This window comes from Melanostigma gelatinosum (assembly GCF_949748355.1).
Source record: "Melanostigma gelatinosum genome assembly, chromosome: 21".
In the NCBI taxonomy this organism is placed as follows: domain Eukaryota; kingdom Metazoa; phylum Chordata; class Actinopteri; order Perciformes; family Zoarcidae; genus Melanostigma; species Melanostigma gelatinosum.
Window position 1 is genome coordinate 17,723,888 of NC_136654.1, and position 17,664 is coordinate 17,741,551.

Consider the following 17,664-nt stretch of genomic DNA (forward strand, 5'->3'; position numbering starts at 1 on the left):
AGGCTCTGGCTTGTTTACAGAGGTTCAAAAACCAAGCAGTCTCACCTCGCTCAGAGAGAACACACTCGGGAATACACACTCGCAAACATACGCCCACGATTGCACAAATGCATACACGTGCGCGCTCTCACAAGGATCACATGCACACACTCACAGATGTTCCCCCCCCCCCACACATGTGTCTCTCCCTCCTCTCCTCCCTTTCTGCGTCTCTTCTTGCCCCTCAGATGAAGAAGTTTGGATTAAAAGAGAAGAATACTCACTGATGCCTTCACAGCTGCCGCTCAATTTCACATTGAAATCGATGTTTCAAAAGCTTTTTATCGTCAAATAGTTGCTAGCAAAGTGCTCCTCACTGAGGGTCTTTAATGTTGAGGAGAGGTAGGATTTGGGATCGACACACCTAAGCTGTCATGCCGTCATTACACCATGAAGAAGTCTGCAATAAAAAGCAGGTTTTTTTAGACATCAGAACAACTTTCTTTGACTTTATATCACTCCTTGGTTACACATGTAAGCAGGAGTCACTCTGCTAAATTGCAATAGTACAGGAATTACGTGTCTTCTCTTGAGAATATTCCATGTGTCAAACAGACTCATTTGAATGAGAAATCCAAATCACGCGAGTGTAATTCAGCATTCTGTAGCCTCGTGCATAATGCAGCATTTACGTATCGACTAAATACCTGATAAACAAATCGTGTGGGTGTGAAAGAGGACATGTTTCCCATACCACACGCAACCCGCCCAATGAACGCAGTCGGCCCACTAATTAGCTTCCATGTATGTGGTGGAGGAATCTCTCCCACCCGCCGCACACTGAACCTTGACCTTTGGCTGAGGAGGTTTTTTTTAGAAACAAAACAAAAGGGGCTTTCTGGCGGTGTCGGTCTGAGTGGCAGCTGCAGGTCAAAGAGGGGAGGGACGAGGCTGTCCCACGCATGGCCACACAAAAGGGACGGCCCGGCCGCTGTCTCTATTCCGAGAATGGGAAAGTGACAGCAAGCGTACGTGCTGTTCCTTACCCCGTTTTGTTTACTTGACTTGTTTTTGCCGTCTTAATCCGAAGTCCCAACTTTATGAAGACAAAATACCGTGCTGTTTCCACCTTTCAACAGAATGGCCTTCATCTGATGGAGCCTTTTATTCTCTCCTGAGCCACATCAACACACCTGCTCATGAGACCACTTGTACATTCAGGAGCACCAAACAAGGAATTTGTCAAGTGGTCGAGCGTTTGGGTTCCTCCTCTCTTGCCTCTGTTGCTCCTCTCACCCACAATCATCGGCGGGCCCTACTCCTCTACCCGTGCCCTCCATCTCCTCCTCCTCCATCTCTCTCCTACGGCTGTCTCCAGATCCCACCCTGGTTTTATCCTCACCTCAGCAACCCCCACCCCTTTTTCTCCTCCACCCTCCCTCTCTCCCGCTCTCTGTTTCTACCAGAGGAACAGATGGGGTTTAACTTGGGGGGGGATTGATGGTTTTGTATGAACAGTCCCTTACTTAACTGGGGGGGGAAGGGTGTCACACTTTGTGTCACATGCCAGTTTGTGTGCGTGTGTCTGTGTGTGTGTGTGTGTGTGTTAAGGTTCCACTTTCAGCCTTGATTTTGGCTAGAGGACATTTGTCATGTGTTTTGCCTTTTGCATTGGAAAAAAAGAATCCGGATTTGACTTGTTAGCACATGAACATAACATGAATAATGTATATGAATAGATTGACTTACTTTTTACTGATAAAGCACCCCATACTCTCGCTCCAGCATACATTTGTTCGTTTTTGTGTCCTCAGCCATGCAGCAAACGTTAACCAGCAGCGGTTTATTACAACTGGGGTTTTATTTTGTACTATTAATAACATTGTACCAGGGGCGTAAATATAGACTGTGCAGGCAGCTGGTTGCACTGGGGCCCGTGTGGTGGTGGTGGGGGGGGGGGGGGGGGGGGGGCACAGAGAGAGCTATTCCCAATACAACAGCCTAAGTAAGTCATTCGCCTGTAAAATCCAGCACAGTGTTGGTAGAGTATACATATATATCTTTTCTTTTTTTCTAATGGTGTGTGTGTGAGTGCTACATAACTAGTAACTCAACCTGATCTCACAGGCTTGCAAAAGGCAGGACATTTAAAGGGCATTCTGCGTGTCATAATAACACATTTTGTGTCCTTTTCCGTTGCGTCCTTACTGTGAAACAGCTGCACTTCGGTCACAAGCGGAGATCTTTCAGCCAGGAGACTGTTCGTTCCTCGTTTTAAACGACAAGTCAACGTTGACATTTTTGTCACGTGACTTTTGTAATTGGTGACGTCACTTCCGTGGTTATTTTAACCCAAACGACGATATTATCCTAAACCTAACCAAGTGGTTTGTTCCTGTGTAGACGGAAGTTTATTTTGAAAGGGCCGTATGTATGTAACAAGCTAAATGTGACACGTTGTTGCAAGCTTTCAGCGGAAAACGTACGAAAAACTTTTCAGAAACTATCATACGAATGGTAGTATGAGGATACTTTGACCTCATGCCAATACAATGTATGTTGAGACACAGGAGCACTAAGAGTATCACAAAGGCTTTGAACAAACCCTCACACCAACCTTAGTTGGAAAATGAAGGCAAACTGTCAGTTGTAAGTATCCCAAGCAGTTATCTTGGTGAGAACTATGTCATCATAAGCGATTTAAAAAAAGATGGCCAGCACTTTAAAAATAACAACAAAAACTGCATGCCTTACAATCATATGGAAAGCACGAATATGTATTCACACAGAGAATCGGCTGCCCTTTCACACTGACACGGTGAATGACTGCCTCGTGATTGTAATCCCTGGAAACCATACAAAATGTCGACGCATTTGCTCTGCAATAAATAAATAAAAACACACGATGTAACACGTTTCCACGCATGACGAAACATGTTGCAATGCGAAGTATCCATTTATTTGTCAGCAAGCTGTGTACTCAAAGCGTAATCTAAGAGTATTCTCCTTCCTGTAATGTCTGTGTGTTTTTCTTAAGTATACATGTTGCTCTGGCACCGCGTTCATGAAAGATGCATCTCTTCCTCTCTCTCCGCTCAACACACACAGCGGGATGGTTGTTTTTGCAGCACCGCAGCTGAAAGCTATTTGAAAACAGACCTCAGAGTTGTTCTTGTCCAAACAGCTGCCGTTATTCATGAATGTCAGCTACGGGATGTATTTCATATGTCAGTGTCAGAGAGATTATATGATGTGCTACAACCTCTGGCTGGTGTTGGTGACGGCTTTTTTTATTTCTTTTTTTCAAAGTGCCAAACAGTGCATCAGTAAAATAAATATTGCATGCTTTTCACCTTGAAGGATGTGGTATATATTCTAACCAATGCTCCAGGAAGTGAGAGAATTATGTCTCTCTCCTCCTTAATGTTCATGCCTTACATTTTGGAACACTCAATAGGCAGGAATCTTGCTGGGAGCTTGAGTTTGAGCTTTGGCTCCCTCCCATGTAGGTCACCCCTTATTATGGCAAATTTAAAAGTTCTTGCCATGACTCTCTGTTTAGAAAATGAGAGGGAGGTCCCCCGCGTGCATGTGTGTCACGGATTAAAACGGTATCGTTTCACCTCCTTTCCGGAGTGTTTTTGTTTGATCTAAATGAGAATTGGAGAAAGTGGAACAGCTCGTGAAGGAGCAGTGAGAAATCGAGACCGACGTTGCCACCTCATAGCCCTGAAATTGAGTAGTTGTGCCAGTCTCTTTGTTTGGAGATTAATGTTGCGTCAGTCACATTGTTGGTATGAGGGACACTAGCCAAATTGCATGGTGAAATCTCGCTATACTCCAAAAACACCCATTCTGATGCAGAAAATAGGAGAGCAGCGTTCAGAGAGAATCGCAAATTCATCTGACATGCATGGGGCTCCCGCTATTATGAGCTGTTGATATTCTGCCAATCAAAGCTTGCCATTTGTGGCATCATCAGCCTCTCTGTTTTAACTTTCTGTGTGTGTCTTTGAATGTAGGTGGAACATTACAGGCCTGTGATGTTCGCACACAGCCCTGAATTAGGAGGCCCCTCTTTCTTTTCTTTTTGCTCCTTTCTGCCGGCTTTGCTCAGGGGCATGACACATTTCTGAGGGGCTTTGGATCCCCTTGCCTGATAATTCCTTCAATTATTCAATGGCTGGCAGATGAAGTGAGGCCACGAATCAAGCAAATCTGTGAGCACATGAGCTCTGACAATACAAACGCACTATTTGCACTCATTTCCTCATGCTCGTCCTTGAAGATGCACCTAAGCACCCTGGAAATGGGGCGCCGCAAGCAGGGGTCGGTGCTTGTATGCAGAGCTCTCACACACTTCCTGCACATTCAAGTTCAAACGACAAAACTCTTGTGGTCGGGAGCTTATTGCTGCTTGTCAGGTCAGCAGCACTGGCGGTCTTCCTTTGTACTTTCTGCATGGGGCTTTGTGAAATCAGGCCAGGGCTTTTTGCGTGCTTGCGTCGCGACTCGACAGAGCGAGCATGCATCAGATTATAACTCTTTTCTCGCCGGAGAGGTGTCACTCCAGTGGCTGAGCCGTGGCTCCTAATAAAAAGCCTGATCTCTGTCGACACCTCGTCCTCCTCTAACTTAGTGCAGTCAAGTGCAGGACGAAAGCAAGAGAAGGGGTGGTGTGCTCCACCGTAATGAAGTTGTAGGTCTTGTTCCTCGCTGCGCTCTGTTGGAGAAACAAAGCTAATCATAGTGAGAGCAGCCCCAGACTGCTCCAACAGAGGGACCAGGTGCTTGTTCGCTTTTTTTCTTCTTCTTTTTTGTTTTTCTTGCCGAGCACCTGCCTTTAACCATCTGCACCTGCTGTCTGTAATAAGACAAGGGTGCAGCACTCACAGCAGTCCCTGGATGTATGATGGGGTGTCTCGGTTGATTGCGATGATGCCTCAAAGACAAACAGGAGCTCTTATCTCCTCCTATAAATCCTCCAAGAGACAAAAGAAAAGTCTGACTCAACACTGACCCTCTTTGTTGCCCTGACAGGAAACTGAACAGAGGCATATTCTGCATCTTACATGAGATCAAACCTCCACTGTGTGCATACAGAACTGTGTGACAGCTTTAGATTGGTGTTGCATGTACTTAGGAAATCCTGGCAATTTTTTTTTCATCACTATTTTTTCTTTGCTCCTGCGACGTCCCATTGTTGGATGATGTTAATCTCCTGATGTATTTGGTTCACAGGAAGGTCAAGGACGAGCCAAACGCCCCGCCCTCTTCCTGCAACAAAGCTTGTATGGTGGGGGGGGGGGGGGGGGGGGGGGGGGGAAAGGAGCTGTCAATAACTCAGAGCTGCCACACCCACTCCACCGAGGAGAAAGTCTACTCTGATATTTGACTTTACCTTGCGGGACACTGCGGACTTCTTTCACTGGAAGATCTTGGCATTGAATAGCACAATTGTTCAGGTCATGAATCGACGAGTAAAGAAGTCTGATTTTGTGTTTCTCTGGAACGAATCTTTTCTTTGGGAACGCTGATCAAACTTCTGTTGGCTGGATTTTGCTCTGGCCTTCGAATTCCAAATACTTCACCCCATGAATAAGAAAAACCAAATGTACTAGAATTGAATAAAACCGTCTTATTCTTTTGAATACAGGATACAATTGAAGATGAAACTATGTGCCACCCTGCTCTTCAGTGTCTCACTCTGCTGCCGTCTCTTTGATGTGCGAGGTGGAAAAAAGCTGTGCACCTGTGGGGAGCATAAGGGGGGGGGTGGGGGGGGGTGGGGGGCTGCAGGGTTGTGAGCGACCGCCAACTTACTTGAGTGTCTATCCACCTTGCCTGCTGCTGCTGCCAGCACTGCTGTGCCAGACTCTGCTCTTCCAGATAAACAAATGCCAGACAAATTCCTCTTTGTTAAACCTGTGTCGACTGCTGCATAATAATGAAGGCTGTTGCTGCCAGAGCATGTGTCCAGCCAGTAATGATCCTCCTGTCTGAGAGAACAATGAGGAAAGAATGTATTCATACAGACGGGGCGCTCTGCTGCTCTGTACATTCTTTCCTTCCCGGACTGATCTCGCTTTGGCGTTAATGCGCTTTTGTAAACACAGTAGTCCAGGTCACTCCTTCACACAATTATCCTCCAACGTATTCATAGCAGATCTGGGATGCAGCCCGGGGCGGCGTTCTTACCATTCGTTTTATTTTGGCCCTGACTTCTTGTTCAACTGACTCTGATATCACAGCGTTGAGGCTTTCAGCCTGTTTGCTTGTACTCGAGGAGAGATTGTTCAGATTAAATTGCAGCACAGTACGAATACATCTCATCACTGCTGGACAAGATGCCAAATCGTGGTGGTCTATTGACAGAGATCAATTGGGGCTCTCTCTGTGCCTGGCTCCAACAGGGCCCTCTTATCATCGGAACAATAATACAACATTAGGCTACACTTCTTTAAAATCCACATCTTAAAAACATCTCTGCACTTCTCTGCGGACTCCACTAATTATGCATGGAGAATGTCCGAGGGCTGTGGGGGGAGGAGGTGAGAGAGGCTGGCTAGTGGAGGACTGTGTGGGCTTGAGTGCACTGCTGAAGGCAGCCAAAGTCTACTTTGAGACCTGGCAGCTGGATCTCCCTGTTCCAGATTCAAATTACTTTCAGAATATCATGCATCATTACGACTGGCAAATTGCCAGATCACAAGTTGACTGCGATAATGAGGAGAGGACGACAAGGTAAACTGCAGCAGCGAGATTCAAATGTGAGGCATATTTGCCTTACGGGGCTGTAAAAGGGGCACGTCTCATATTGTGGAGGGTGACCCCCCCCCCCCCCCTTCCAGAGTTCATATCCAATTAAACAAACTAGAAGAATGTAGGATTCTCTTCCACGTGTAAAAATGCAAAGAGGCAATCCTCAGCCTGGTGTAAAAATGCAAAGTCCGCCTGTCAGGATCATTTGAAATTCTTGTTTCCCCTCCTCCGCTCACGTAGGTAACATCATCTTTGTTTAATATGTACGTAATGGGACGGTGAAGAGAGCAAACACATGGTGCCCTGAGCAAAAGCAGGTCTTTAGCTGTTGCATGCAGCCATGCATTTGATGATCGCTGTATTTATGGAGAAAGAAATGTTATCTGGACTATTTGACCTAAAGTGTGTTTGTTCACCGACTGCATCTTTAATCCTTTCAGCCTACACATGAAATGAATGTTTCTGCAATTAATTGTATTCAAATATACAGGCTCAACTATACTTGTATATTATACATAGTTATACAGAGTTATATATACATCCATGTCAACTTAAAAGATAAACGAATATATATATGTCAGATGTTACATCATGCTGCCACTTTAGTGCCCAGAAAAGTGTATCAGTGCAGGTTTAGATACCAAAAGTAAAAGTATACTAACTATGCAGCATGATGGCGTATTGTTGTCTTCGGTATTGGATTGTGATGGTATGACACGTTTTTAGCATTTTATGTTGTGGCTAACAATGCTCATATTTCCTTCACTGATCATATGGTTTCTACATTAAATCTGAATCTGCAAAGTAACCAGAGCTTTCAGGATCAATTTGGTGGAATAAAAGTACAATTTGTGAATTAGCATAAAGTAACATAACATGAAAAACATGCAGGTTCCACCTCCGGTATTATCTGTTCGCATTTCTATTAGAAGACAATAAAATGCAGATTGTGCAGAATATAAAATCTTGAAAATCTTGAAAAGCTAAGATTTGGGAATCGAAGATGAGCAAGTGAGACACGCTGAACTCTGAACTGAGACACCTGGCATGTGATCAGCAGCTGACCGGGCCATATGTCTGCTCGTGCCCAACGTCTGTTGTTATAACTGTTGTATGTATACTGCAGACCTGCTGCTGCTCCTTCCAATGACAGGCGCACTGATTTAGTTTTTATTGCTGAATCTTACTCCGGTAATGAAGTTGGGACCGTTATGTTTCTCTCATTACCTTTTCATTAAAGATATGACTGGAAAATGGGGTTGCCATGGCGATGGCTCCACGAAGCTCCCAAGCTGCGTGCAGTGCTGCGTTGTTGACTCTTTTGCTAAGAGATGCATGCCTTCAATAGGAAACGAAGACTTTTTTTTCTTTCCCGCGCCTTCATCTCCCCCCCCCCCCCCCCCCCCCTCTTATGGATCAAACAATGACCTGACGCAAATAGAACATTCTTCAGTGGTTCCTATTTGTTAATGCTGAGAGGTTTCATTAGCTTGCTCGTTGCTCCCAAAATGATAGCCGAGCTGATGCAACTCTGCGGGTGGGGAGGGAGAAAAGAAGAAAAAGTAATTCACAGGCTACGAGTCGTAATTTACACAGAAGAGATTAAAGAAAATGGAACCGTTTTGTCTTAATGACAGTCGGGCTTATTATCTGCAAAAGCAACTGCCTGTTTGTTAACCTGGTGCAGTCACGTCTTTCATTGGTTGTAGTAAAAGTATCAGACATTCATCGTGACATGCAGACCAGTCTATACAGCCATGTTATTCGAGAGAAAGCTTTAGTGTCAGAGTTATTATGGTGCCCAGAAGCAAGGTAAATAAAAGAGGGTAAAGACAGAGTCATAACCTTCTCTACTCATTCATCAGCAGCATTTTCCAAACCATTAGCCCTGTCATTGCTTCCTGTACTTTTCGTGTCTGCTGGCTGGCTTCACCCTCAGTACTGTGATTAGTTCAAGCAGGACGCCGCTCATCGATTTTGCTCCACTGGGTGTAAGTTAACCCTCTGCCAGCTTTTAATTGCTTCTCGTGACTGTTAAAGCAGTCCATGGCTGCTGCTGCTGCTGCTGCTGCTGCTGCTGCTGCTGCTGCAGGAAAAAAAGGACTAGGATTGAATTTAGTTTGAATGCTCTTACGCTGGTTCCAAAACATGCGGGATGGTGCCTTTCAGAATATTCAAGCACGTCGAATTACATCTGTACCATCAAGCAACACAGATGTTTTGCTTCTATCCAAGAATAAGGTGCTTAATTGAATGTGTTACCTGCTGGCAGCAATTACCATCATGCCCGAGAGGTATGAGTGGAGACGGAAAACGGATGAAAGAAGAGCAATGTTTAGTCTGTCTCTGTGTCTTTCGAGCTTATTGTGTTTTCTGAAAGTAACATGATTGTCAGAGACATGACAGCTGCGGTAAACAACAGGGAGCTGCATGTACGCAGAGAGATGAGTATGGAATGGGTTTTTGAAGACAATAAATCAAAACTCGGTGGAAAAAAAGCCTCATTTGAATTAGATCACCAATGTATCCGTCATGACGCGCCGTGGTTTTCCTGTCATAAAAAAGCGATTTAAAAATGAACTAAAGTTGCGCAACGAATCTGTTTTGTCAGTAACTGTTCATCGGCAGTGCTTAATTGTTTCTAAAGAGCCCTGGGTTCATATTTATCCTGGGATTTTTTAATTACATATCAGCATTATACATAATCAAGCCTATTATCGCAGCTCTGCAAAGCTAATATGTAAAGTTGTGGTATCGCAATATTTGTGCAAAGCTTTAAAGTGATATGTAATAGCTTTCAGAGTGTAAACGCAATGGAAAAAAAAAAGATGAAACCTGTGAACAATCCATAAAACTGATATATCTTCATCACACTTTGATGCAGATATCCATCTGTACATATGCATGAGAAGCACTTTGTTAGAGAGGAAATCAAATGGAGACGTAGGCAGATGCACCGTCATTTAGAGAAATGAGAAACATCAGCCACAATGAAAGATGATATATATGTTTTTAGATTGTGTCTGAAATCCACTATGTGGGACATTCAACCATCGAAAGTGTCATCTTGTAAAAGAAAAGAAATTGCAGAAAGTCATCTGCTGCAGGAGGAGTTGACGTGTGCTGGTGGATTCAATTTAGCAATTCGTGGCACAAATCTTTCTTTCAAGCGAGTCAATATTTGCTTGGACCCAACATTTTCTCTGAGAGAAGAACATTGGTGAAATGAGACGGATACATCTTACCGACATGTTGACGGAAGTCCTGGAATATAGTCACGAGGGGCCTCATGAAGGCAGCCAAGCAAAACTTCAATGGCCCCTTGGTTTTCTACTCCCAATCACTATTTCAATGCTTGTTTTTGAAGGTCTTCAATTTGCATCCTAATGCTGTGCCCTTGCTCGATTCAATTTACTATGCAGATACAGAAGCGATAAGTGTGACGGAGGTTAATTCCCAAGAAAGGGAAGGCAGAAAAAAGAAAAATAAGCAACATCATTTTACTTTTGCATGTCCCTCATATGTATTGAGCTGATAAAACATTCGTAGTAAACAAAAATCCATTTAACATCAGCAAATGTATTAGTAAAGAATGCACGTGGAGGCGCAAAATAATCATTTCTAGCGCTGCTCAAAGATAAGGACGTTTAAAATGCATGTACTGTGTGGCTAAGCTGCCCTTGTTTCATGATTTGTTTATCTGCCTTTCGCTTCATGTCTACATGTTTACTTGGCAGTAATTTATGTGCTCATGGTCAACATTAGAACATGAGGACAAGCAGCGTAGCGCATTTAGGAAAGTGGGAGAGCTGTTCCCAAAGCTGGCACGGAGTGAAAATGACAATGGTGTCACAAGAAACAGATTGGATTTGGGCTCAGGACACTTTGGGCCTCTTTTTTTCCAGGGAGGGGTGTAAAAAGTAGGTTGCAATGCTGGGGGTGTATGTGCCCAGCCCCCCCCCCCCCCAGGGCTAAGACACAAAATATGGGGCACTCTCTCTCTCTCACACACATGCACTTGTCTTTTCTCTCTCCCTCATTATATCTTCAATTATCAAGTCAGGAGAGAAACTCATTATTTTTGGAAGCCACTGCCCATGCTGGTGTTCTTTTTGACGTAAGGAAACAGACACAATTCCATTTGTGGAGATTTGAATCTCTTAATACCATTAGCTAATTGTGAGAATAATCACGTTAAAGTGACACTGAGGGAAATATGATACATTTAAATATTTTCGCTTTTCAAAATAAATGATCCTGTGCGGTATGTGTCATTAACGAGCAGGAAGTAATTACTGGTGGGTTAGTTCACTATTTTACGCAGCGTTTTAATTGACAAAAGGGCATTTCATGCAAGCCATGACCAGGCTGAGCTGCATGTGACCCACCACAGGGACTGCATCTGATTTCATTAATAGCCCCAGTTTGACATGGCTTAGCCCTCATATGTACCATGAACACCTTTACCCTTGGGTGGCTTGAGATAATGACTTCAGCCCATAATGCCCGAGATACCACCTAATAAGCATGGAGTGTTACAAATGATGATGCTTGGATTCGCTTCTGCAAACTCCCCAGTATATGAAAGCCTTGATTCATTTCATTGTTTAGAAATGATTGGGCTTTAAAAAAAAACACATCAAATATGGTCAAGGTACGTTTTGCAGTTGTCAGGCAGTGTGAGTTGTGAGTGTTCTGGATTGATTACAGGGTCGGTTCACCCAACTGTTCAAAATCAAGCATCGCCAATATGAGGGAAGACCTCAGTGGATAGAAGTGTTGATTCGAGCCTCCTTCAGTTATTATCGAGCACTCAAAGTAAAAGGTTTGGGGAGCATCAGCGAGTGCTTTGCAGACTTTCTTTGCCCTCTGCTTCGCCCCAAATTAGAGTGAAGGTTGTTGGGGAGCCTGAAAGTAATACCTGCAGGCACTACTCAGGGCTAATAACCCCTAACCCGAGGAAAAACGTAGCCAACATGAATCAGGAATAGCTTGAACCATATGCTTTTCATGCATATTTATAGTCTCTTTTGAAACTTAAGAAGCGAAGGAATATGACCCCATCAGCCAGCAGAGTAGAATGATACATATGGCTTGTTGGTGTAATTGCTTCGATACAGTAACCAGGGAGCCATGAACAACCCAGCTCCCTGCAGTGCAAGTCAACTTAAGACGAAACAGTAAAGCAACGTGCTCTTTGTAGGAACAATAGCAGGCAGCCTGTCAATAAATGAAACTAAGAAAATATTTTTGGGTTATTGCATTAATTAGACACACTGCTGTTGAGTAACTCAAATGTGAATGAAATTATCTTCGGCTCAAAACCGGGCACCATTGAACCAAAACAATCTACAAAGTCAGACACCGCTGAAGTTGAGTTGGACAAATATTGTTTTATAATTTGTTTTAACTGACCGGTTAAGACAGCACTGGTTTGGCTCTTTCATAAACTTTGGAGACTCACAAGAGACAGGTTGAAAGGGTGCAGCAGAGGCTGATATATTTCAACTTTTAGTTCATATGAGTCTAGCTCCAAAAACACACTGGATCTTTCTACAGTGACCGTCCCTGCCTGATAAAAGCCCAAGCCTGTGAAATTCCATGTCCCCAGTTTGTATCAAAGGCTTTCCATTATAATTTGTCCCCAAGCCTATAATAACCCTGAGATAACCCCCAACTTAACAAAGCTCCTCTACATTATAAAAACAGTTTGCACAGGCTGAGTACTACTCCCCATAACCAGTATTATTATTTTGATGAGTAAACACTTCAAACATCAGCCAACAATCACAGATAAATTGCTATCTCACAAGCTCTAGTCTAGAACTGTACCAAACCCCCATGATGCAGCCCACTTACACACAAGGTACTGCAAGAGCAATCTAGAATATCTCAACGCTTTGTGCTTTTAAAGGTTGTTTTTAAGTACTTCAGTTCGGGGCCCTTTGCACTTAGCAAGGTTAAGTTCACATTATCTTCCTGTCTACATGTGCAAAATTACCGAGGTGCAGGGGAGGCAGGCCAGTTCATGGCGATTAGGTGTATCTGGGGTGGTAGGTTTGTGACTACACGTGTGGGTTGGCAGTTGGCGGTGGGGGGGGGGGGCTTGAGACAATGCTCCACTTCATGAGCACACAGTGTACAGAAGCCCTCCCACACAGTCTTTGTTAAGCCTTCTCTCTTGAGCTGGCACTTCAGCCTCCCTGAGCCCATTGACTCCCACTGGATCCTCACCACTGTGTTTCCTGGGTGAAATATATGGGTGCCTCTTTAATACTGTAACATCCGTATCCATTCCTTTCACACATGCCCCCCCCCCCCCCCCCCCCCCTCTCTCTCAGCAAACTGCAGCCAATACAATTTAATCCCATTTGGTAGGCAACTTAAATTCATCCAATTTCACAGATTAAGAGTTGTGGTCTCTGCAAACATTTAGCTGTACTCCTGGTGTTTCTTTTTAATTTGTGATGCACACAACAGCATAAGGCATAAGAGAAGCATATAACTGGAAAAAATGTAATGCATTGAATATATAATCTTCATATACATAGAAATGATGTGTTGTTTTTTTTGTCTAACCTCTCCCCTCCTCTCTGTGCACAAACTTTCACGAAGGCCATTTTCATATTGGTTGTATTTTATGTAAACCAGGCTTATTCCATCCTGAAGACCTTGACACAGCAAGCGTAGTTTCGATAACAACCACACATCATAATGAAGCCGGAGACTCTACATAATTAAATTGCACGTCTGAGCATGCTGAGCTAATGGGATACAGGCCTTATGTGGCATTTGCTTTTAATTACAAAGTTAAAACTTTTGTAAAAGGTCCTTTGATCGAGCCGACAAACAGCAATTAATGAGTGTGTGGAGATGATTGGCAAGATTAACTGTCTCCAGGCTTTTGTTTGCCATCTCATTGTAATTCCTGACATAAATGTGTATGTTAATTCATTTTCGTCAGGTTAGCAAGTCAGCAGCGTGAAATACAGTAGTTTGATGTTTGGTGCAGGGTTTGTCTGCTCTGTATGAGAAATGTAGTAATTCTTCCAAAAAAAAGTGGAACACAAATGGATGCTCTGGGTCGGAGGATGCGAGAGAAAGAGAAGAAGCCCCACCTCTGACAACAGGGATCGGTCTTTCTTATGAAAACGAACACCGGCGGTTTTAATTTACTGACTGCATTAGTCGGCTCCTCTCCAACCAAGCTTGGTGTTGTCTCGTTGGCAGCAGCAGAAGTTATTAATGGTGCAATAACAGGAGGCAAGCCTGGGCACAGAATATTCTCTCTCAGATTGTGTAATGATTTTCCACGAAAGGGAGGGCCGTCTCTTATTTCTCATTGCAGGGGGGGGGGGGGGGTCTTAAATGAAGCGACGAGGTGGGAAAAAAGCACTGCCCTTTCAGGTAATTGACTTATATCCTTCACAACTGTTCAAAAAAAATGCATTCAACATCAACTATAGCCACAAAAACGTTAAGATCTCACAAGGAAAACACAAATGGCAGCTTTGTCATAATGCATGTGAGATGTTACATGGCATGCAGAGGAGCGCATACATAATATAAAGGCAACTTTAAGATGCTCTATATTCATTCTCTAGCCTGGGAGCGTGTTTATGAACCGAACATTTTAGCAGATGGATGCACGCAGTCAAGGGTTTGTTATGAAGTTCAAGGCGTAGCAGGAATTGTGAGTCCGGCAAGAGATTTAGACGATGACCTCCTGCCTGGAAAGTTGTTGTTCATGGTTCTTTCAGCTTTTATAAGGCCAGTTCTGCAGTTTATGCTTTTAACCACAATTACTAGCCAACCGTCTGAGTCTGTCCTGTGATTTATGTGCTTCAAAAAGCAGCGGGGTGGTTGCCTGAGAAGGTCAAACTGCAGGGCAAATAAGTGGAAGGCAGTATTATAACTCTCTGACATTTCCTCTTTTTGACTTGTGGAGAATAAATCAGCCTCCACTTCAATGTGAAATAAAGTTTTAAACTGATCTAAATCCAACAATCAAAGGTTACCACATCAACAAACTCTGTACTTCTATTGCATCGGAGTACAAATCAATACACATTCAACCCCTTCTGCCCTCTTTTTTTCTATTTTGGCCACAGGCCCTCATATTGATAACATGCATGAGCCTGCAGAGTTATCACAAAACAAATTGCACAGACTTGAATTTGACAATCCCTTTCTGACGAGCGCTCCATTGATTTCTGGATGGCGACTCTGTTTGGCTCCCTTTACAGGGCCGGGAGGAGGTTGCTCATTGGGGAGAAACAGACGCAGCTTATTCTAATTGCTTTATTGCCTCATTGTATTCTGGTGGCAGCTTATGCAGCGCCGTGTCAGAGAGTTGAAGTTAGTGGCTGTTGCTCAAATGTACAATCAGCGTGCTCTCCCCGTTTCCCCCAGCCCTGTCTGAGCCCTGTTGGTAATAGCACAGAGTTGTGACTTTTCCAGAGGATACGACGTGTCAGCGGAATCTTTCCTGCAGTGTGAGGCTTGACACTGCAGTGACAGCGCAGCAATATTTCCCCTCTTGTTTCAGAACAAATTACCAGCAGCATGACATCAGAGGGCTCATTGTGCACCCAGACAACCCTCTAGTCAGCTCTCCAGGTGGAAGGATGGTTTCATTATTATAAACTGAATGAATTGTTTTTTTCTTGGATACTTTGAATAAGTTCCAGAAAATGTGTGGAAGTAGAGAGTCATTTAACGTCTTTATATCAACCGTGATTGACTTGTAATTTTTTTTTTTGTGTTTCCAGTTTTTGGATGATAGTCACTACCTCCAGGTTCTGAGGCCATGGTTCAGTTCGGGTTGGGAGTGTGTCACTGCCCCAAGCGAGCGAGCTCAAGTGGATCTTGTTCACAAGTGAGGGTAAAATGGAGCGGGAGATGGAAGATGTTGCGTCAGCAGTTTGTAACAGACCGTTGTGGTGAAGAGGGAGCCGAGTCGTAAGGCAAAGCTCCTGATTTACCAGTCCATGTAAGTCTTGACCCTCACACAAGCTTTTGGGTAGCGACCCAAAAACTGCAATTGTGGAGCGATGTGGCTGAAATGAGTTTCCTTCGTGCGGTTGGCTGCATGGGCTCAGAGATAGGAGGAGATAGGATGAGGAGTTCAGGAGCCTCTTGGCCACCTCCCTTTAGGTTTTCCAGGCTCGTCCAACTAGTAGGAGGCCCAGGGTAGACCCAGGACATGCTGATGAGCTGGAAAACTTTACTGGGGGGGGAGGGACGTCTGGGATAGATAAAGGATAGCCCGGGACCCGGATAAGCAGAAGATAATGGATGAATGGAAGGATGGATTTTACAATTGTTCAATTGTTGCAATTTTTAGTTTTCCTTAAACACATGTCACCTTTATCAAAGTATTTATTTACGTTATCATTGTATACTTTCATCAATTCTTCCCTATCTGATTTTAGGAAACACCTAAGCATTGTAAAGGAGACAGAGGTCTCAATAGGGTTTCCTGTGTAAACGTTTAACCCAAAGCACTTTCCATTACCGCCTTGACAGGCAGGTATAGCAGCCGATAAGCCAGTCGTGGGTGAAATAAAATCAAATGGCTCACAGAAGACAGACTTGAGAGTCTAATATTGCGTGGCATTGTGTGTCTGCGGCGAGGCCCCAAGATGCAATTCACCTGCAGGGTTAAGAGTTTATCCAGAGCTCCGAGGTACAGTGTTTACTTTCCTACATGCATCACATTGTTAGGCTACTGGACGGCCTCTGCAAACCACTTTCCCTCTCATTCATCTCACCTTTCTTTCTTTCTTTCCACACGGTTTTGAGATGCTCTGTGAAATGGAATGGGGTGGGGGGTGGGGGGGGGGGGGGTGCTACCTGCTCTGCCTCCTTTTCCCCCTGTGTGAGATAAAGCTGCATTTTGAGGGGGAGTTCTGTCGTGCATCACACAACAGGAGGAGCAGGGAAACAAACAGGGCCAGATTCATCAAACAGAGGAAGTTGCTCTGCAGGATGGTGGAACGCTGGGTGTTAATCAAACAGAGAAAGAAGGATTGAAGGGGAGGAATAGCGCAGGCAGCATCTTCTGTCTTCTGCACAAAAATAGAAAATAACGGTGTGCGAAACAAAAAATTGCATGATGAGATGATGCCACGCAAAAGTGTTAGAACATGAGCAAATGGATAATTCCAGGACGATTCTACTAGTTTTCTCATATGAACTGTGGTTCAAGTTGCAAGAATTCATTATGTAAGCACAGCTGATTCTGTGTACCCAGTTTTGCATATTTGCGGCTTGCTGTAAATATGCTGTGCCAGTGTCAGTCACTCTGGCTTATTTGGTTTTAAGTCCTGCAGACTTTGATGCGGCCTGTAATCTTGTCCAGTCTATTAGGATATTCAGATCGAAGCAGAGCTTAAATCAGCCCTCGCCCAACTCTGGGGATTTGTTTTGGGGGGGGGGGGGGGGGAATATTTCGCAGCTCCTAATTGGATGAATGGATTTATTTTTGTTTTTGGAACAACCATGGTGAGGCTTCTGTTTAATCTCCACGGGCCCCTCATCCTGCTTCCCCACCCACTCACCAGATTGATTGTATCTAATAACAGACAATGGCGTCAATGAATTCATGTAGGTTTCCCCCCCCCCCCCCCCCCCCTCTCGGGTAGACAAGAAAGCGAGTCATTTGCATGCAGGTGACATGTTCAAACGGGGTATGGTGAGATGAATCAAAATGCAACTCAACAGTTTCCTTATGTTTGACCTAATTATGCAGCCATTCTTCTGCCTTCTTTTTTTCTGCACACCGCTCGTCGGATCCCATTCAACCATACTCAGGATTGGTTTTGATGAAAAAGTCTCTGCTGATTCACTGGTTCTCAGTCGTTTTGCTGACTTCAGTGGAATTTACTGGAAGATTTATTAAAACATCTGCAAGAGAAAATT